We start from the raw sequence: 22056 nt of genomic DNA, 5'->3' as shown, positions 1-22056 counted from the left end.
CTGAAAATTCAGTCACCTGGATGTATGCTTGTGATTTGTGCCCTTTTCTGCCTGTTATTCTTAAATGAAAATTTACTAAAACATAAAAATAATCACAACATTTATTCGTAGACCTTGAATCGTTAGTTTTTAGCTCAATAACAGCAGTGACATTTCTTCCTGTCTCCTCATATTTTTGAAACGAGGTATATACATATCCCTGGTGGGATTGAATTTCCCTGTATTGTTCCCCTTTTCCTTTTGGGATGTCTCACCGAAGTTTTTACCATTTTAACAATATTGTAAAATCATTTCCTTTCCTCTCCTTCTCTCTTTCTCATTAGGATAGCGCTGTTTTCAGAATCTGAACTTGTTCTTTACTTTAACCTTGTTCTTATGCATTTTTTTTTCTAACATACTCTTTGAGATTTTTTTTCCCCTTGTGGTACCAACGGCTATTGGAGAGATTTGAAACCACTGAGAATTAGACAGGCAAGGGCACCCATTTTTCAACAAAATATTGTCTTCCTTCACTTCCTTGAGTAAGAAAATCCCACCCAGGAGGAGTCTCCATTCAACTAGCCCCCAAGCTGGACATAGGCTTGTTCTGTCATTGTATTGTCTTGCTTCCCTTCATAAATCCCATCTTTCTTGCACTTTCTATTAGATTTATCTTAAATCCCTGTTTGCTCAGAACAGTCCTGGTTTAATCTGATTGGTCTGGTGAAATTATTTGTGGTGGGTTGAATAGTGGTCCCCCCACCAAAAGAAATATATCTCTGGAAACACTCATAATGTGATCTTATTTGGAATAAGGGTATTTGCAGATGTAATTAAGGTAAGGTTCTCAAGATGAGACCTACCTGGATAGAATGGGATGGGCTCTAAATTCACTGATGCTGTCCTTATAAGAAAGGGAGAAGACACAGAGAAGAAGGCCATGTGAAGAGCAAGGCAGACAGACATTGGAGTGATGTAGCTACAAGTCAAGGAACACCAGGGGTGGCTGGAAGCCACCAGAAGGTAGAAGGAGTAATGCAGGGATCCTCCCCTGAGATCCCACAGAGACTCCGAGTGTCCAGAATTGTCAGAGGATATATTTCTGACTCTGTTTGTGGTAATTTGTTATGGCGGCCCCAGGAAGCTAACAGGTTAATAATACCGCTTTCAGTCTCAAGATGTGTCCCAGTTTGGATAATAAATTATGTGGTCACCCTTGTTCTGTAGGGGTCCTCATTCTGTACATTTTCCTCAGGCATCAAATGCCTAATAAGCCTACTAAAAACAACTATGGTATATTAGAACTTACCTGCCCACCCAGGAGGTATCCCTCTCAGATCAGCCCCTATTTTCTGTAGCTACTTGGTTCCACTAGCCCGAGTATCACGGGCACAATTTCTCACAAGCTTATATAGCCGGTGCTCTATCTGTGACTTTAACACAGTAACTCTCTGTATTTTCTTAGATCTCAAATTCTTGAGGGGAAGGAGTTATGTTTTTTCCAAGACTTGCCCTTCCTCTGAAGACATCTTGATATTTTCCCAGTTGTCTTTCTCAAAATAGAAGCTTCTCAAAGTAAAGTCCTTCTCCATGTCTTGGGCCAAAGTTTTTTGATTAACTTAAACTGTCCAGAAGTTTCCCCTTAATCTGCTTCTGTCTCTATTTCCAAAGACTGTATATTCTGTGCACAAGCTTACTTTAATGCATTTTAGCTCATTGTACTTATGATGTGTCTTTCAAATTTCCCTCCATTTCCGTTGAAATATAAGTTATATTTTCAATAGATTAACAGATTATAGGCCATTCCTTGGACAGGCTCATTTCATTACCTTCCCATTTCTATCTGGTTGAAGCCACAGTCTGCAGCCCTAAAACATTAGCAAAGCTACCTAGAAACCATGTGATGCTAGATGATTCTGGGAACTTAGGGGAAAAAAAATCCAGGGAGCCTATAATCTTTCCTATGTTCTGCACATAACATAAAGCAAAGTGAAGAGAATTGGGTACAACCAATCTAATGGTGCCTAAGCGTGTCTGGCAGAGCAACTCTAAGGTTAAATAATCTTTTGGTTTATAGCTCTGGCTGTGACCCAACACAAATAAGATAAAACCATTTCACCTACTGAAAGATGTGGAAACAGATGCTCTGCCTTTTGTGATGTAAGTTTCACCTTTAACTAAAAAATTTTTGTTTTTCTCCCAGAAATATGGCAGTTGACTAGTCCTTGGTTTGTGTGTGTGTGTGTGTGTGTGTGTGTGTGTGTGTTCTTTTTCCTCCTTTCTGTCCATTTTCTCCCCACTCCTTTAGAAATCATTCAGTCTCATGGCTTAGTGTCCTATGAATATATTGTTGACCCCCAAATGTATATTTCCTTCTCCTTTTTTTTCTCTTAAACTCTAGAATCTTAGGTTCAACTACACTCAACAGCTCAACTTACATATGTGATAAACTTCTCAAACTTGATACATTCAAAACTAAACTCCTGATCTTCCTCTCCAAACCTAGTCCACTTCATTAAATGGCAACTCTATTTAGTTTCCCAGGCTACAAATCCTAGAGTCATCCTTAACTCTTTCTCCCTTACCTATATCCTAGTGGTCAAGAAATCCTTTTGGCTTTCATTTAAAAGATATCCCCAATTAAGAACCTTTACTACCTCCATTTTCATGAACTTGGTCTTGAACTTGGAGTTACCGTTGTGGCTCGCCTCCAAAAAAATGTACAAGCCTTCTATCTGGTCCCCTGACTTCCACCTTTGCCTCTATGTTGTATTCTTACATAGCAGACAAAGGATTTTGCAAACATAATTCAGTTTAGCAAATCCTTGGATGACTTCCCGTCTCACTCAAGCACATCTGCACAGTTGTAACAGGTCGCTCATTGTTTTTTATCCCTCATACCCTCTGACCTCTCCAGTACTCTCCTCTTTGCTTCCTTGCCCTAGCCCACTGGCTTCGTTACCATACCCACACCACCTTGCTTTTTTAAAGGTGTTCCCTCTTCCTGCACTGCTATTCCAAGCGACTTACCACAAGCTGCATGGCTCAATCTGCCACCTCCTTCCAGTCTTTGCTGTACTATAGGTTTTCAATGTGGCATAGCCTGACCAAGTCATTTTATTTATTCATTTTTTATGTATCTTATTTTATTTTTTATTTTTTTAAATGTACATCCAAAATAGTTAGCATAGTGTGCAACAATGACTTCAGGAGTAGATTCCTTAGTGCCCCCTACCCATTTAGCCCATCCCCCCGTCCCACAACCCCTCCAGTAGCCCTCAGTTTGTTCTCCATATCTATGTGTCTCTTCTGTTTTGTCCCCCTTCCTGGTTTTCTGTTATTTTTGTTTCCCTTCCCTTATGTTCAACTGTTTTGTCTCTTGAAGTCCTCATATGAGTGAAGTCATATGATTTTGTCTTTCTCTGACGAACTTCACTTAGCATAATGCCCTCCAGTTCCACCCACGTAATTGCAAAGGGCAACATTTCATTCTTTTTGATTGTCGTTGTATATATATACCACACCTTCTTTATCCATTCATCTGTCGATGGACATTTGGGCTCTTTCCATACTTTGGCTATTGTTGATAGTGCTGCTATAAACATGGGGGTGCGTGTGTCCCTTCGAAACAGCACACCTGTATCCCAGGGATAAATGCCTAGTAGTGCAATTGCTGGGTCGTAGGGTAGTTCTATTTTTAGTTTTTTGAGGAGCCCCCATATTGTTTTCCAGAGTGGCTCCACCAGTTTGCATTCCCACCAACAATGCAAAAGAGATCCTCTTTCTCCCCATCCTCACCAACATCTGTTGTTGCCTGAGTTGTTCATGTTAGCCATTCTGACAGGTGTGAGGTGATATCTCATTGTGGTTTTGGTTTGTATTTCCCTGATGATGAGAGATGGTGAGCATTTTTTCATGTGTTGGTTGGCCATCTGGATGTCCTCGTTGGAGAAGTGTCTATTCATGTCTTTTGCCCATTTCTTCACTAGATTATTTGTTTTTTGGGGTGTTGAGTTTGATGAGTTCTTTATACATTTTGGATACGAACCCTTTAACTGATTTGTCATTTGCAAATGTCTTCTCCCATTATGTCGGTTGCCTTTTAGCTTTGCTGATTGTTTCCTTTTCTGTGCAGAAGCTTTTTATTTTGATGAGATCCCAGTAGTTCATTTTTGCTTTTGTTTCCTTGTCTCCAGAGACGTGTTGAATAAGAAGTTGCCGTGGCCAAGATCAAAGAGGTTTTTGCCTGCTCTCTCCTTGAGGAGTTTGATGGCTTCCTATCTTACATTGAGGTCTTTCATCCATTTTGAGTTTATTTTTGTGTGTGGTGTAACAAAGTGGTCCAGGTTCATTCTTCTGCGTGTCACTGTCCAGTTTTCCCAGCACCACTTGCTGAAGAGACTGTCTTTATTCCATTGGTTATTCTTTCCTGCTTTGTCAACGATTAGTTGGCCATATGTTTGTGGGTCCATTTCTGGGTTCTCTGTTCTGTTCCATTGATCTGAGTGTCTGTTCTTGTGCCAGTACCATACTGTCTTGATGATTACAGCTTTATAGTATAGCTTGAAGTCTGGGATTGTGATGCCTCCTGCTTTTGTTTAGAGTGAGTACTGAAAGATATGAGTTTATTGCCATTATGATGCCTGTCGAGTTGGAGTTTCTGGTGGTGTTCTCTGGTCCTTTCTAATCTTTGTTGCTTTTGGTATTTATTTATTTGTTTATTTACTTATTTATTTATTTATTCATCTTGTCTCCCCTCAGACAGTCCCCCTTAAAATTTTTTACAGGGCTGGCTTCTCTCCTTGCCTGAGTATTTTGTGAATTTGACTATGTTATGCCTTGTTGATGGTCATTTTTTGTTGAATCTAATGGGAGTCCTCTGTGCTTCCTGGATCTTGATGTCTGTGTCTTTCCCCAGGTTAGGAAAGTTTTCTGCTATGATTTGCTCATGTAACCCTTCTACCCCTATTTGTCTCTCTTCCTCTTCTGGGCCCCCTGTGATTTTGATGTCGTTCCTTTTTAATGAGTCACTGATTTCTCTAATTCTTAACTCGTGCTCTTTTGCCTTAATCTCCCTCTTTTTTTTCTGCTTCATTATTCCCTATGAGTTTGTCCTCCACATCCCTGATTCTCTGTTCTGTCTCATCCATCCTTGCTGCCACGGCATCCATTCGTGTTTGCAGCTCAGTTATAGCATTTTTTTATTTCATTCTGACTAGTTTTTACTCCTTTTATCTCTGCAGCAAGGGATTCTAATCTATTTTTGACTCCAGCTAGTATTCTTATTATCGTGATTCTAAATTCTGGTTCAGACATCTTGCTTGTATCTGTGTTGGTTAAATCCCTGGCTGTCATTTCTTCGTGCTCTTTCTTTTGGGGTGAATTCCTTCTTTTTGTCATTTTGAAGGGAGAAAAGGAATTAATTAGGTAGAAAAATTAAAATTAAAAAAATTAAAGTTAAAAAATTAAACATACACACACAAAGTCACATATATGATGCTAGATCCTAGGTTTGTTTTGGTCTGGGTGGTGAAAGTGGTTTGACTGATTAGAGAAAAAAATGGGGGGAAAAAAAGGAAATCGTTTGAGATTTTGAGAAAATGAATACACTGAAGGAGACTAAATGGAGATGATGGGAGTAAAACAGAATTTGAAGAAATTTACACAAAAGTAAAGAATATAGTAGAAAAAAATAAAAATATTTTCAGGAAAAATTAAAAAGAAAAGTGAATTTTTTCTCTTTCTGTATTCAAGAAAAAGAAAAGAAACAAAAAAGAGAAAAAAGAAAAAGAAAAAAAGGAAACCGTTTGAAAATTTGAAAAAGTGAATTCATTGTAGTAGACTAAAATAAAATGAGGGAAGTAAAGTAGAATTTGAAAAAATTTACATAAAAGTGAAAAACATAGTAAGAAGAAATTAAAGAAAAATATTTTTAATAGAAATTGAAAGTAAAAATGAAGTTTTTCTCTTTCTTCATTCAAGAATAAGAAAAGGGGGCGCCTGGGTGGCGCAGTCGGTTAAGCGTCCGACTTCAGCCAGGTCACGATCTCGCGGTCCGTGAGTTCGAGCCCCGCGTCAGGCTCTGGGCTGATGGCTCAGAGCCTGGAGCCTGTTTCCGATTCTGTGTCTCCCTCTCTCTCTGCCCCTCCCCTGTTCATGCTCTGTCTCTCTCTGTCCCAAAAATAAATAAACGTTGAAAAAAAAAGAATAAGAAAAGAAAAAAGAGAAAAAAGAAAAAGAAAAAAAGGAAATCGTTTGAAAATTTGAAAAAGTGAATACACTGAAGTAGACTAAAATAAAATAATGGAAGTAAAGTAGAATTTGAAACAATTTACACAAAAGTAAAACATATAGTAAAAAAATGAAAGAAAAATATTTTTAATAAAAATTGAAAATAAAAATAAATTTTTTCTCTGTATTGGAGAAAAAGAAGTGTAGTGTAAAAGAGAAAAAAAGAAAGAAAATTGAATAGATGGACCTGCTAACAAATTGAAGTTGGACTGAAATTGGTTTGTTTTCCCCTAGAAGTCAGACTATGAAGCGCTTTATAGTCCATAAAGTAAGGAGGCCGTGAGAGGTGTCTTCTTGAAGAGCGAGGTTGGCCCAGTTGGGCGGGGCTCAGTGTAATGGCTCCGCTCTCCACTAGATGGCGCTGCTGGCCTACTGGGGCAGAGCGTTGCGGTGCTGGTAGGTGCTTATGCGCATCCGCGGGAGCGGTTAAAATGGCGTCACCCAGACACCCAGGCTTTTCTCTCGGATCAGCAGCGCACCCGTTCCCTGTCATCAGCTTTCGTCCACTCCCTGCTCTTTCACTCTCAGTGACCAGGTCCCAGGCAAGACCTCTCTCCCGAGTTTTGTCTCAGATGCGGCTGTTTTCCCCGGCCCCTTACTTCCGAAGGACTGCAACTTTGACCCGTTCCGCCCCTCTGCGGGAGGGTCTCACTGAGCAATGGCCGAATGAGCAATGGCCCAATATCAGCTGCACCCAGGTACGTCCACTGGACCCTGTTGGTGCTGGTGCCCCGAGACTGCGGCCAGGTGCCACCCGCCCCAGAAAAAGTTCACGAGACAGTGTAGCAGCAGCGTTTCAGGGATTATGGAAAATCACAACATGCATCTGGCACCAGGCTTCACCCTTAAGGACCTTGTTCCAGCACCAGCGAATGTGGCCACCTTCTGGGGTCTGCCGGGACCAGCTGGTTTCAACAGTCTCTACCAAATGTCCTTCCAGCAGTGGAACCGCTTTTCCCCGTGTGGCCCGAGAACTTCCTGGACTCCACTCTGTTCCTGGGGATTCGCCCTTCCCACCAGAGCACCACCAGGTTTGGCGCTGCGGAGTTGCAGCCTTTGCGCTCCCCTTGTTTACAGTCTTAATAGAATTAAACCCTCTCCTTTCTCCCTTTTTAGTTTAGTCCCTGCGGCTGTTTCCAATTTTCCACTTTCTCTCCAGCTGCTTTTGGGGAGGGGTGCTTTCCCCGGATTCTCCCCCCACATCTCCATCTTGTCTCCACCCTCAAAAGCACCTCCCTGCCCCTTGCGGCTTCTCGCTCCCCAAGTTCAGCGCCCTAGGTTCACCTTTTCTGTGCTGCGTACCTGCTGAATTCTGTGGTTCAGGTTGTGCAGATTGTTGTGTTAATCCCCAATCAGTTTTCTAGGTGTGGGATGGTTTAGTGTTGGTCTGGCTGTATTTCATGGACTCGAAACACACAAAAAACTTCCATGCTGTTCCACCATCTTGGCTCCTCTGACTATAATTGATATCTTTTGACCATTTGTTTATATAATGTTCTTCATTCAATATTTTAAGATGATTATTTAAAAAAAATTTTTTTTCAATGTTTGTTTATTTTTGAGAGAGAGACAGCACATGAGCAGGGGAGGGGCAGAGAGAGGGAGACACAGAATCTGAAGCAGGCTCCAGGCTCTGAACTGTCAGCACAGAGCCTGTTGTGGGGCTTGAACTCACACACCGTGAGCTCATGACCTGAGCCGAAGTCAGACGCTTAAGTGACTGAGCCACCCAGGCGCCTTGATTATTTTATTTTAAGAAATGTTTTTTTTAGTTTGACTTTTGCCTCTTAAATTTAAGATTTTTTTGGGGGGGGGCCTAAGAAATATTTAGGCCCTTATATAATCCAGCCCTCTGATATTTACCTTTGCAATTTTTTCATTTGTTCTAGGCACATGAAGTCATTCATATGCCAATATTTTGAAATATTCTTATATATTTTGTTATGGTCTTAATATATTTTCTTTTTTTTACATTAAACTATTCAATATATGTAGTATGCACAGAATGCAAATTTATTCTCTTCTCTTAATTATGAGTCAATTTTCCTTGCAGCAATTCCTAAATCAGCCTGTCCTAGGGTTTGCTCCTTGGAATATTCAATTTACAAGGTTCATCTGTTTAAAAAAAAAGAAGAAGAAGAAGAAGAAGAAAATCAAAGAATTCTCTGGTTGAATCACTTAGCAAAACACTGCACACTCTTTCTCCTTGTTACCAAATAATGCATAAATGCTTAGTAATATAGTAAAGGCTCTCAGTAGTTCTTCAATACAGGAAGCTGTATAACTGTTTAATCTTGCATTTTTGAAACTCTTTTGTACCATTTTTAAGGCATTCCTCCATAAATGCAAGGTGAGAGGAAAATAATACAAAATGGATCATTCACCGAAGAGTGCACATGCTTTGTCTAAGGAGTTAATTAACTCAATTCAATGTGTGGAAGGTTAGAAATTGCAGATGACACTTAGTCAATACTTACTCCACACCAGGCACATCAAACACCATCTAAGCTCAGGGCGATTCTATACACTACTTACTTTTCTTGTGTCCATTTGATTTATATATACACACACACACACACACACACATATACACACACACACACATATATATGTATATAACGTTTATTTATTTATGTTGAGAGAGAGAGTGAGCAGGGGTGGGGCAGGGAGAGAGGGAGAGAGAATCCCAAGCAGGTTCTGAGCTGACTGTGCAAAGCCCGATGTGGAGCTGGGACTCACGAACCGTGTGATCGTGACCTGAGCCCAAACCAAGAGTCAGCCTAGTTTAACTGCCTGAGCTACCCAGGTGCCCTTCTTGTGACCATTTTAAAAAGAGATATTCTAGACTTAGGGAGCTTGGATGCCTTGTCCAAAGTGACACGGTAATAAATGCTATCATTTGAACCCAGGTCGGAATTTCTCCAATACTGATGTACATCCCGTTGGCAAACTTCTATCCTGCTATAAAATAAAGGCACCTAAACTCTTTAAAGGAAGGGATATAATCTTGCCCTTCACATTCTCCAGTCATGAAGCATCTCCTAAGACACACTGAGACAAAATCATGTAATTACTCAAGTAAGTTTAAGGAAGAGAAGAGGTCACTTGGAAGAGATTCGTAAAAGATTTGTACTGTGGTCGGATTGTTTCACTATGTGGTAAACTCTTGATTGGGTTTGGGGGATGGGAGTGGCTGCTTGTCAATTCACATTCAGCAATGCATGAAGTACAATTTCATGCATTTAATAGGTGCTCAACGAAAAATTCAAAACAGAAAAGTGTGACAAGGGCCAGGAGTTAAGGAGAAATATATAAAATCATCAGAAGAACTTAAAACACTTTACTCTCTGCATAGACAGACTGACTCCTCAAAAGCAGATAGATTTCCCAGTGTCTTACAAAGGATCGTTCAGAGCTTTGGGAAGAACCCACTTCTCTATATTCTGCTCCCTAAAGACAATGAATAAAAGAAGATCAGAAAATAGTCCTTTACCATTGACTTTCAGTTGTTCTAGAGACTCCAAAGTGCACGGTCAGTACCCACTGCCAGTGAGGGGACAGGCAGTGGAGAAAGTCTGGGGAAAAGCTGGCCCTTTAGTGCCTTCTCCAGCTGAGTGACCACCGCAGGCCTCCCATTGGATGATTGTTCAGATGCCTTAGTGTTCCAGACAGAGGGGACTTTCTATAGTTCTAAAATAAAGTTGTTGTTATAGGGGATTTCTTGCCCTTAGTCTGAAATTTTTCAGTCTTCCTTTTTCTAGCATACTTTAGGGAAGTTTTATCTCTTCCCTGGCACCTAGAGTGAAGAGGTTTTCTTGAGAGCCAAGGGTCTGCTACTAAGGGGCATCTTTCATTTTGAACAGTGGAGACCTTGTCATAAGTAGAGCTAAGCTGCAAGTTCAGTCCCACCACTTGATAGCTATGTGACCTTGAGCATCACTTGTCTCTTGTATCCAAGCCTCAGTGTCATTCTTGTAAAATGACAATAGTAATGGTAACTACCTTAAAATGTTGTTAAAGACATTATGGAGATAGCATATAATAAAGGTGGGCCCAGTTCCGGCTTTCAATAAATTATAGTTTATTTCTTCTTTTTTCTATTAATGAGAAAACTTTTGTCACATTCCTTAACATCTCAGAGTGATATCTATCAGGAATATAGGAGATGGTTCTCAGGATTTATTGGCCTTTAACCCATACATGTAAGAGAATAAACCACAGAGTTAGCATTGACTGGGAACAGTAATATTTATAGAAAACCTATATATTAACACTACCTAAGAGTCAAGGTTGGTAAGAATTCTCCTGAAATTTCTATTTTCTTGAAAGATTAGAAATAATTGGGGCATCTGGTGGATCAGTTGGTTAAGTGTCCAACTTCAGATCAGGTCATGAGGTCCTGGTTCGTGAGTTTGAGCCCCGCATCAGGCTCTGTGCCGTCAGTGCAAAGCCTGCTTAAGATTATTTCTCTCCCTCTCTCTCTGCCCCTTTGCACCCCCCCCCCCCAAAATAAACCTTAAAATAAAAGAAAGAATTACCAATGATTTAAGTAAGAATGTGTTCTGTCTCTCTTTAGCTTCCTCCACCTCTGTCTTAGTCTGCTCGGGCTGCTATAACAAAATAACATATACTGTATAACCTAAACGATAGGAATTTTTTTTCTCATAGTTCTAGAAGCTGGGAAGTCCAAGATCAACATGTAATAGATTTAGTTCTTGGTGAAGGCTTTCTGTCTGGCTGGCAGATGGGCCACCTTCTTATTGTGTAATGACACGGCAGACAGAGGAAGAGAGAACTCTAGTCTCTTTTTTCTTATGACACTAATCCTATCATGATGGCTCTACCCTTGTGACCTCATCTAAACCTAACTGCTTCCCCAAGGCCCTGCCTAAATATACTATCATGCTTCAACATATGACTTTTTGGGAGGGGGGCAGTGGGCACAAACATCCGGTCCATAATGCCCTTCCTTCTCCCTCACCTTCCACACATGCTTGCTCTTTCTCAGTGCTTCACATCCATTTAGGAATATATCCACTGATATAGAAAAGTGAAAAATAAGCATGATCATATAGGCCAATAGGTATTTTTTTGCTATATATGAGTAGTAGCCGTAATAAAACAAAAGTCCAGACCCATTACCTAGTTGCTGGTGCAGAGAAGGCATGCAGGTCAAATATTCCAAAATCAAGAATCTTTATTTTGCCTATAATGGCATATGGCTGGCAACTCCACACAGCAAGGCAGCCCAGTTATCTAAGAGTGTATTTTGCAACATATTTGTCCTGGACATTTCTCAAAAATATTGTATTATTTAAAGTTTGGTATTTGGGGGGTAGGTATTTCACTTGCTGAACTCACAGCTTTTACGCTACAGAGAAGATTGGTCAGGAAAACTTTCCACAAAAGGCCAGATTGTAAATATATATATATTTTTTATTTTGAGGGGGGCATACAGTCTTTATCACGACTACTCAACCCCACCATCATAGCACTTAAGGCAGCCATAGAACATCCAGAAACGCATGAGTACAGCTGTATTCCAATAAAACTCTATGGACACAAGCTTGAATTTCATATCATTTTACATGTCTAAAAATATTATTTCTCTTTTGATTTTTGTTAACCATTTAAAATGTGAAAACCATTTTAGCTCGTGAGCCTTACAAAAACAGGCAGCAGGCCAGATCTGGCCCACGGGCTGAAGTCAGCTACCCCTGCTCTATAGAACATGCCAGGCTAATTTAAGCCTCAGTAATCATTCGGTGGATGTTGCCCCAAAATCATTCACATTTAGTCATTCATTTCCCCTGCTGATGAGATGATATTATTTACTGTCAGGCAACATGAGAATGATCTTAGAATTTAGATCTTAGATCTTCTGAATGATCTTAGAGAAGTCACTTAATCCCATCCCCCTGCCCTTCCCTGTTGTCCCAGCAGCTCATAAAGCACATATGGAAGCTTCTGATGGAAAGTGAGTGGGAGGCCTCCATAGAGTCTGGTCCCCAACTACCTTTCTAACCTCAACCACGTTCACTATCCCCACCCCCAACCCATTCCCTCCACTTTCAGCACTTTGGGGGGCCTTGCTGTTACTCAGATGTGCCAAACACATGTCTGTCTAGAGACCTTGCTTCTTTCTTTCCCCTCTGCCTGGAAGTCTCTTTCCCCAGAGTTAGATAAATGAATAATGCACACTGTTTGGCTCTTTACTTAACTATGGCTTCCTCCGTGTTCTTGTCCCCCTCCTGATCTAGAATAGCACCTGACAACCACTACTCTATCTCCTTGACCTATTTATTTTCTACATCGACATCTACTGATATCCTAATTATCTTGTTCATTTAAATGTTTGATTCTTTGGTATCCATCTCCCCTATAGCTATGAGGATAAACTGTCCATCTGATCCACTGCTGGAACAGTGCCTGGAATATGGTAATTGCTTTGCAATCATCTGTTGGATGAGCATTCAATAATTAGTATGTGTCTCTAGAAATAAGAAATCTTTGGAACCAATTTCCTGAACTCCATTCTGGGATGATTCTCTGTAATAGCATGTATTAAATATATCATGCCATGAAAGACAAGCTCAGATAAATTAAGTAACTTCCCCAGGGGCATAAAGCTAATCTGTGGCAGAGCCAATGGGTATCTGAACCCTCGTATCATATTTGACAGTCCTTGTACTTTTTGTCCCACTCTTTGCTGATGTCAGATGTCCTGTAGGTAGGGTGACCAAATTTTCCACCACCATGGTGTATTTACAAATTAGAATACTACACAGAAATAAAAAGGAGCAAGCTACTATTATTTACACTGAAATGGACGAGACTCACAGGTGTTAAAATTATTTTAATGTTTATTTTTGAGAGAGGGAGGGAGAGAAGAAAGAGAGAGAGAGCAGGGGAGGAATAGAGAGAGGGGGAGACACAGAATCCGAAGCAGGCTGGGCTCCACGCTGTCAGCACAGAGCCCAATGCGGGGCTCAAACTCACAGACCTGATCATGACCTGAGCCAAGGTCCAATACTCACAAACCGTGAGATCATGACCTACCCGAGGTCCAATGCCTAGCCATCTGAGCCACCCAAGTGTCCTTCACTGGTGTTATACTGAATGAAAGAGGTCAGATCCAAAAGACTCTACACTGTGTGGTCCCATTTCTATGGAGTTCTACAACAGGCAAAGCAAAAAAGATGACATAGCCAGAAGTAGGACTATTCCTAGGACTGGTAAGAGGCACAGAGGAACCTCTTTGGGTTCTGGAAATACTCTGTCTGTGCAGGGGTGTACCTAGGTGAAACTCTCAAGACGTGCACTTAAGGTTTGTATACGTTACTGTATGCAAATTATACTTTAATAAACAATCAAAACTGAACAAAAATTGAAACATGAAAAAGTCAAGATTTTTCTAGAAAGAAGGGGCGAGTGCAGTTGAAATTAGCATGGCCTGGCAAGTCAGGAGATGTGGCGCCTGGAGTTACAGAAAACCTAGCAGACTATCTACATGGGAATTCACAATTGTCTCCGCGGGTGCCAGCTGATGGGAAGCTGAAACTAACTTCTGCCATCTGTCTGAAACCACCTAAATAAAAAAGCTGAGCCATATAAAAATTTAGAGAAGTGTCTTGTTTTCTCCCGTCTTACTGCCTCAGTCCCACTCCCCCGATTTAATGAAGCACTTTTGTCGCGGTCTAGCTTTTCTCTCGATCCCCCTACTTTCTCTCCAGCAGTGAGGACAGATGAGAAACTCCTGTCCAACTTGAAACATGCTTGGCAGGGAAATGAGCTTGTTTTACCGCTGTTTGTCACTGGAATTATTTTACATTAAAAAGACTACAGTGAAGATAGTATTTTCCTCTTTTTTTTTTTTTTTTTTTAAATAATAAGCCATTCATGCACAGAAATATCCAAGAGACTCAAAGGGCTGTGGCAGTCTTTGTCAACGAAACACCCACTCCGTGAGGGAACTGGAGGTCCAGATACCTTGGGAAGAGAGTATGTGTGACTGTGGCAAGTGGAGGCAGGGGAAGATAGTCAGCCTCAAAATGACCTCAGAGTCCTAAGAGATGAATTATGGGTAGGTGATCTCCTTGCAAAGCTCTGATAAATGACATTTCTGCTAATACCAAACCAGAGGACAAGATCAGTTTCCCCAGTGAATGGGGAGTCATACATCTGGGCACTTTGGAATGCCTAGTAAATGAAGTCATCAGAGAGCCTAAAGAGAGTTATGTCTAAGGCTGAGCCTTGTTTACGGAAAAATGAGTTTCGGGGCTTGGCTCAGCTTAAGCACAGAGCCTTTGGGCTGCGGGTTCATTGGTTATTCTTTACAAAGTAGTTCTTGTCCTCAAGAGCAAGTGTCCTGATTCCGGGCCTCAGTGTGGAGCTCAAAGGTTCGGCCTATCAGCTTTCTTCATTTCCTGTGGGCCCGGCCACCACCCCGTCTCAAAGGGCAGTTTTTAAAACGACACCGTCAGCTCACTTGGACGTTGGTACCTCATCCGAATAAGGAAGCCAAGAAACACATGAGGTGTATATGGGCTGGAAGCAGAAAAAGGTGGCAAGAAATGATGTGGCTATTTTACGGCATAACTAGCTCATTCATACCCCCTCCACGGGCATAGACATCCCGTAAAAGCACTGACTTGCCTCTCTCCCCTCTTAGAAATAGACTATGTTCTTAGGACTCTGAGACCACAGGACAGATTGCTCTCCGAACTTATTCCTGTGTGATTTCCTATTCCCACGTAATTCTCTGTGAGAAAAAAACTAATTACTTATTGCCATTCTCTGCCTTCGTCAAGAGCATTATATAAAACTGGGACAAGATGATAGAAGAATTGATAAAGGCCTTTAATTATGTTTCTTTGCCCCGAGTCTCTGTGGAGAGCTCAGCCTTTCCAGAATAAACTTCACATCATGCTGGAGGCCTTGAACGACTATTGGTATTTGAGAAAATAAAAGAAGGGGCTAACATTTTATCAGGAATAATGAGGGCCGCTGTGGCAGGCAGGATCTGGAACTGTCCATCAAACATACCTTATAATTTGTGGTCTCTTTTCCCCTTATCTTGGAAAACATTTCCACTTTCTGCAAGGTAGGCATGGCAAAAGAAACTCTAAAGAAACTTCCATGGCTTTTGTCCCTTTGTTTGGTCTCTTTAGGTTTGTCAATAACAGGAAACATTTTTAGGGGTGGGGATGAGAAAGAAGGGTGGAGGAGTTTACATTGTAACCACAATGAGGCTATCAGTGAGAAGCGCTTCTGCTCTGGGGCCACATCATGGTGTGGTTTCTCCATTAGCCTCACTTACTAACGTGCTAGATCACCAAAAGGAGGGGACATGTCTGAGAAAGGGAAAGTTTCTCCCTTCCCCTGCTTTAGAGCACATGAGGGTACCCAGGTGAATCAAAATCTCTCCCGTCCAGTGAGGTCCACAGGGCTTGCAGAACCAGGGGAACCGGCGAGGGAGATGGAGAGGACAGGGGTCATTATGTTCATTCATATTCTCCCCTGCAGTCTCTGCCTCCCTCCATTCAATCACCTATTCGCGTCACAGACATTTTGTTACCATGGCAAGGACCCCTCTTTTGCGTACACGAAGGACTCTGAGGTCCCAGAGGTTCTTGAAGGAGACAAATGTGGCTAACTATAATTAGGAAGACATTAGTATCCTTTAGACACTAGTGAGGTGTGTGGGGCACGGGTAACATGGTGCGCCGCTCTCATCTCAAAGGAATGTCTTTTTGACTGCAGGTTGTGTAAGCCCAAGGGATCGCCTTTCCCCAGCTAGTCTTGGAACACTAGTCTTCTAATACCACTGCTCCCCAGCAGAACTGCAGGTACAACCTACTTGAGAGGATAGTGGAGAACTTTCTTAAGGAAGAGGCTGGGACCTCTGACTTCTGTCTCAGGCTGGCTTTACCCATCTTTTCCTTCCTTTCTCAGAGAAACCTGGGATTTTTCGGTAGCCTTCCATAAGCCCTGAAGAAGTTCAGCTTGACCAGATGTTTTGGCCTAGGGGACCATCGTCCAGGTACAAATATATGGATCTAATGACCAGTGTTTAGGATAGGAGCCCTTTGGTATTCACGGTAGAAAAAAATCTCAATCATGTGGGACTGTCCTGCACATTACACTGGAAGATTATAAACTCTGTTTTAGTCTGCCTGAGCTGCCACAGCAAAATACTGTAGATGGTGTGCCTTAAGCAGTACACATTTATTTCTCGTGGTTCTGGAGGCTGGAAAATGCAAGATCAAGGTGCCAATGTCTAGTGAGAGCCTTACTCCTAGTTTGTCAGCAGCCACATTCTTTCTGTGTCCTCCTGTGGCAATCAGAGTAAGCTTTGGTGTCTCTTCCTCTTCTTATAAGGACACTAATCCCATCAAGGGGGAGTCTACCCTTGATATTATCTAAACCTAATTCCCTCCCAAAGATTCCATCTCCAAATACTATCACATTTGGGATTAGGTTGTCAACATATGAATTTGAGGCAGACACAACATTCAGTCCATAGCAGCATTCCACATCCGCGCCCACTAAAAGGTAACAGTGACCCCAATCATTGCAACAAATTGAAACATTAACACACATCTCCTCACACTCTCAGCGGGGAACCACTAAATGAAAACAAATAAACAAAAACCATGGGAGAGGTTATCAAGATAGAATGACTTTGTTCAATATAAGAGAAAACACATTCTGGAAAGCTATAACATTGTAGCCATGACACCTGCTAGCACATCCTTCTATTGGAAGCCAGCAACTTTTAGGTTGCCATTTCTCACGAGGCACCATGACAAACACCAGCAGTTAAACCCATAAGTAAGATGTGGTTCCTGTCCCCAGGGAGCTCACAGTGCAATGGTAAAAAGAGATACAAGTAAATAAATTCAATGAAATAATATATTTTCAACAATGAGTTTATTTAAGAAGGGCAAAGGAAGCAGAACAGCAGTGGGGAATGAGGACAGACATCCCAAACAATAAGGACACCATCTGAGAGGCTGCAGTGTAGAATAAAGAGTCCAGTATATTGAGTAGTTCTGCCTGGGTTTCAAGCCCAGCTCGGCCCCTGATCGGCTGTGTGACCTCAGTAAGTTCTGAATCTCTCCAGGCTCAATTTCCTCATCTGTCAAATGGGGACACTGAAGGTGTCTATCTCACACGGTGATTCTGGGGAGCAAACAAGTGAAAGCATACATAAGAGCAGCAGGTATGCAGTAAGTGTTTCATAAATGTTTATCATGATCATGATTTGGGGCTTGAAGGATGAAAAAGAGCTCTTTGGGTACATGGGCATCAGGGAATAAGTGGAAGAACATTCCACTCATGGAGGGTCTTCCCCATACACTGGCTGTTTCAAAGCTGTTAGAAGATCCAGTTTCCAACTCTGGTTGCCCCATTTGTAAGAGGTATGTTCTCAAGCAAAATCTTCATCTCTATGCACTTCAGTTTCCTTGTTTATGAAATGGGGATAATACCATCCAAATGGTGATAAGAGAAATAGTGGTGCTTTGCAAACTCAAAAGCCCCCCGCAAATGTAAGAGGGTGGAGACTGCCCAAAATACAGGAAGCCACTTAGAGGAAACAAGATTAGGAGGGCAGGGACACTGCTTGCTTTTCATCCACGCAAATTACTTCTCTGAGCCTCTATTTTCTTGTCTGAAAAATTAGATCAATAAGGTTCATTTTGTAACTATCTTGTGAGGATTCAAAGAAGTTATTTATGCAAAGAGGTGTCCCAGGCCGACCCATAGTAGATGCAGTAAATGCTCATTTCCTTCTTGCTTTTCCTCCCAACTTTGAGGCATTAGCTGAAATTTACATTTGGGAAGACCTGGTGCCTGAATGTCATTATGTCCTGTGTTCCCAGGTTGCCAACAGAGGCCACCCTCGCCTAGATCAGATGGGACGGCAGAGGCAGACTTTCCAGGGCACACACACATACTTTGCCCTGACAATGTCTATCCAAAGTCTACAGGAGACAGCACAATTGTGACCCTGGGTTCCCTCTCAGATGGCTGTCCCACAGAGAAGTGTCATGAACGTTCCCATAACTGGCAGCTACAACTGATTCCAAATAAGTCTGCCTTACCCAAAAGTGCAAACAGCTCACAAGAGAAATAGAAATGAGATCCAACTTCAGTGCACATGGGACAGGAAGCCCAAGCACGTGCTGTGCCCAGACATGTGGGCTCAGAAAACATGCCCTCTCCCCCTGCATGAGTATGCCATGTACTCAGAGGAAGGCAATGCACACAGTACTCAGGATTGGGGATAGTGATGCCCAGGCTACCTTCTGGCTTGACCTGAGGCTTCTCATTTCTCCAGGGTGCCGGAACAGGGCACATGGGGCATACTTTTCTGCTGTGAGAAACTAAAAAAAAATAAGATAGTAGTGAAAGGAGCCCCAAAAGACCCTGGCATTTGCTTTATGCTCTTGAGTGACCTGAGACCTTGCGCTTTCTCGGCTGTAGAGGAGGTTGTGATGAGATGTTCTAAGATGCCCTTTAGCGCTCCTTTTCTAGAGGGCTGTGATGTTCTACCTTCTGTCCCTAACACTTGTGAGGAATTGGGACAACTCGCACAGGCAATATTCTGACTACTAGTTACTATCAGTAGCATGAATAGCTCATTAACATTTTTGACAAAATCAGATTGCACTTAAATCTACCCCCAGAGGGCAGTGTGTCTAATTTAATCCACGCACTGAGATTTGGAAAGTCTTGGGGGTGTATCTGAGACCTCCATTAAAAACATGGCAAGTGAGAGCCCTGAAAAGACAGGCCTGGATGGGGACCCCAGCTCTGCTCTTTCCAAGCCATGTGGACTCCAGCAAGTTATGCGACCTCTCTGAATCTGTATTCTCGTCTGTAACATGGGAATAATGATAATGCATACCTCATAAAACTGAGAGAAAAATCTATAAGGCGTATAACAAATAGTAAGCATTCAAGAACAATTAGTGGTTGATATCATTATCATCATCATTGCTATGACCATCTTATCCACCACCGAGGCAATGCCCCAGACTCTGAATAGTCTTGGTGTAGATATTTCTGTGGAGGTCTAGTGATCACTCAGGTTTTAGACCTAGGCCCTCTTACCTTCTTGTTCTTACACATTCTCCCTGGATATTCTCACCTAAACCCATGTACCAGCTGTGGTCTTTATCCCAGGGATTCCCACATTTAGATGTAAAGCCCAGAATTCTCTCTTAGGCTGTAGAACCATAAATGCAACTGTCCTCTAGGATGTTCTACAGATCCTTCAAAGTCATATTGTTCCAAAACCGGATTCATTTCCTCCACCAATCTTCTCTTATTTGTTGTTTCCTATTCTGATGAATGGCCCTACCATCAAACCCCAAACCACAAAATCAGCTTGATTACTTGCTCTCCCTCGCTTCTTTGCCTCTGCTTCAACACCAAATCATCCAGTCCTGTTTATCTGACCTTCTAAGGAAATTTTATCTCTATACTATCTCTTGTCCAGCTCGGGCCACTACTCTCTCTCTCTCTCTCTCTCTCTCTGTGTGTGTGTGTGTGTGTCTCTCTCTCTTTTTCCCTCTCCCACCCCCTTCTTTCCTAAGCTGTGCTAAGAACTTTCTCACTTATTTTCTTTTTCTACCCTTCATGAAAAAGCTACAGTGATCTCTCTAAAAATAGTATATGCATTCTTCATGTTAAGAATTTATTGATGCCCACCCATTGCTCATATGGTAAAACCCAAGTTCCTTAACTTGGCTTTCAAAATGATCCGTGCACCTGCCAGTGTGACCTCTGCTTCTGTGCTGTAAACATTCTCAACTTCCTCTGGCCTTGTGAAATCCCCAGCTTTCTTTGCTTCCCAATCTTTGCTTAGAGTTCCCTCCTGCTCGGGTCACCGATTACAGCACAGAGCCCTTGGATGGAGCTTCCCTGATTAGTTCTTTGTCTCCTGTTCTGGATCATCATCTCCATAGGGACAGAGCTCAACTTACCTTGTCCACCTTTGGGTTCTCAAGGTCTAGAACAATGTCTGATGCTAGGTAAATATTTTGAGGTTGAATAAAGAAATTAAGTGCCTCTGGTTGTCTCTAAAGGTTTGGGGATCTATCTCTCTCTTCCAGACCCCGAGGGTCCCCAGTGTTGCATGGCTGCCAGAGTCAAGGGTTCCCCTCCATGCCCAGGTAGAAAAGAAAAGACAATAACTGTGCCAGGGCAGGAGGCCCCTCACACTTGGAACAGCCTAGTCTAACAATGCATCCTCCCCCGCCTCCTCAGAGAATGAAGAATATAACAGGATTCAAGGCCTAGACTTGGGCGTGTGTAACTCTCTCCGGAAAGAGTCGAAGAAGGATTATTGATCTCGCAGAGTTGGGGGAGGGAGTAATTCTTCGAGAATTCAGGAATTGTGGAAGAGGTTCTTGGGTCCTCTTCTTCTCCCTCCCTATCGCCCCCTCTCTGCCCTCACCACCCATAGCCACATACAGAGCCACGACCATCTTACAAACATACCAGAGAGGGTCTGTCATCTCTCTAGGATGACGTCAAAACAGCACTTGTCCACCTCCTCTCAGCCTGGTGGTCCCTACTGTATAGTCTTTACATCTTTCCTCTGCCGGTGCTGTCATCTAGCTCCTGACAATTCTTTAGACCCTAGAAAGCAGACCCTGAGATGGGGATTTTTAGGCAGGTGACTTATGAAGGAGAGCTTCCAAGAGAAACCTGTCAGAAAGTGAGAACTGTGAGACAGGGGAGGAGAAGAATCTAGGCACGGAAGTGGTTTCAGGTTGTGTCTAGCCTCATTCTGGTCTCACAGGGAACCCCTGAGGGTAACCTGTACCATAGAGTCTGTCCTACGTTGAGATGAGAGAGTGAGTCTTTTGAGTCCTGCACTGGCCAGTCATTGGCTCCGGTGTGCCCCGAGGGATGACAGAGGGAGTCAGGGCATAAGTCCCAGACCCCGCCGGACTAGGCAGCTCCAACGGCCCAAGGACAATTCTCTGAAGAGGCATTCAATTGTGAGCTGCTGGCAGCAACACCCATGGGGGCTGGCAAAAGGAAAACAGAGATCAGAGTGATGCTGTAGACCCTTTGTTTCACTGGCAACTGTTCCTGACCTTCAGCTGGAAGTCCTGAGCCACTGTGCTTTCTGGGAGACTTTGGAGAGCTTCCAACACCTCTAGCAGTCTGTTCTTCATACTCCACTTCAGACTCCTGTATCGTGCAACCTCACACATCTGTGTGCAAGTGTTAAAATAGTGATTCACAGCCCAACCACATCCCTGTCAGAGGCAAGATGGAAGAAACTGAATGCCTGCCACTATCCAGTCCCAGCCGGAGCCACGAAGCAGAGACATTGCCAGATATTCGTGTTGTACAGAGTCATGTCTTCCACCAGTAAAAAAGCCAGTCTTGATGCAAGAGAGAAAAATGGATCATGCCCTCCATGCTGATCTCTGTTATGGGAAGAGCCTGTTGTTCATCTTAAAGAACTGAGAACCATGAGCGCCGGCTTAGACCAAGTGACAAGGTCCTCATGACTCAATAAATAAATGAGATGAACTTGGTGCGAACTTTCCTGTGAACTATCGAAGTGGCAATATGGAAAGTGGGTGGTGCCGTTACCAGGCAAGCTTGGATTCAAATCCCAGCGTCACAACTCACCAACAGTGAGAGCTTGGGCAAGTTCCTCACTTTTTCTGAGACACATCTATAGCACAGAGACAGCATGTACCCTGCAAAGTTGTTATGAAAATCAAATAGAACCTGGCACATAATAAGGGCTCA

At 42.5% G+C, this 22056-nt stretch overlaps 1 long non-coding RNA gene across 1 annotated transcript; it reads right to left on the bottom strand.

Annotated features, from left to right (window-relative positions):
* Positions 1-17185: 17185 nt before the first annotated feature.
* Positions 17186-21420, bottom strand: LOC121033311 (uncharacterized). The gene is made up of 2 exons (XR_005791821.1): positions 21127-21420; positions 17186-17454 (listed from the first exon to the last, which is right to left on the bottom strand). It is a non-coding gene; the product is annotated as an uncharacterized LOC121033311 (long non-coding RNA).
* Positions 21421-22056: the final 636 nt, after the last annotated feature.

This window comes from Herpailurus yagouaroundi, unplaced genomic scaffold (genome assembly GCF_014898765.1).
Source record: "Herpailurus yagouaroundi ecotype Mexico unplaced genomic scaffold, PumYag 159, whole genome shotgun sequence".
NCBI lineage: Eukaryota > Metazoa > Chordata > Mammalia > Carnivora > Felidae > Herpailurus > Herpailurus yagouaroundi.
The sequence above is the reverse complement of the archived record's forward strand: the minus strand, read 5'-3'. Positions and strand labels throughout refer to the sequence as shown.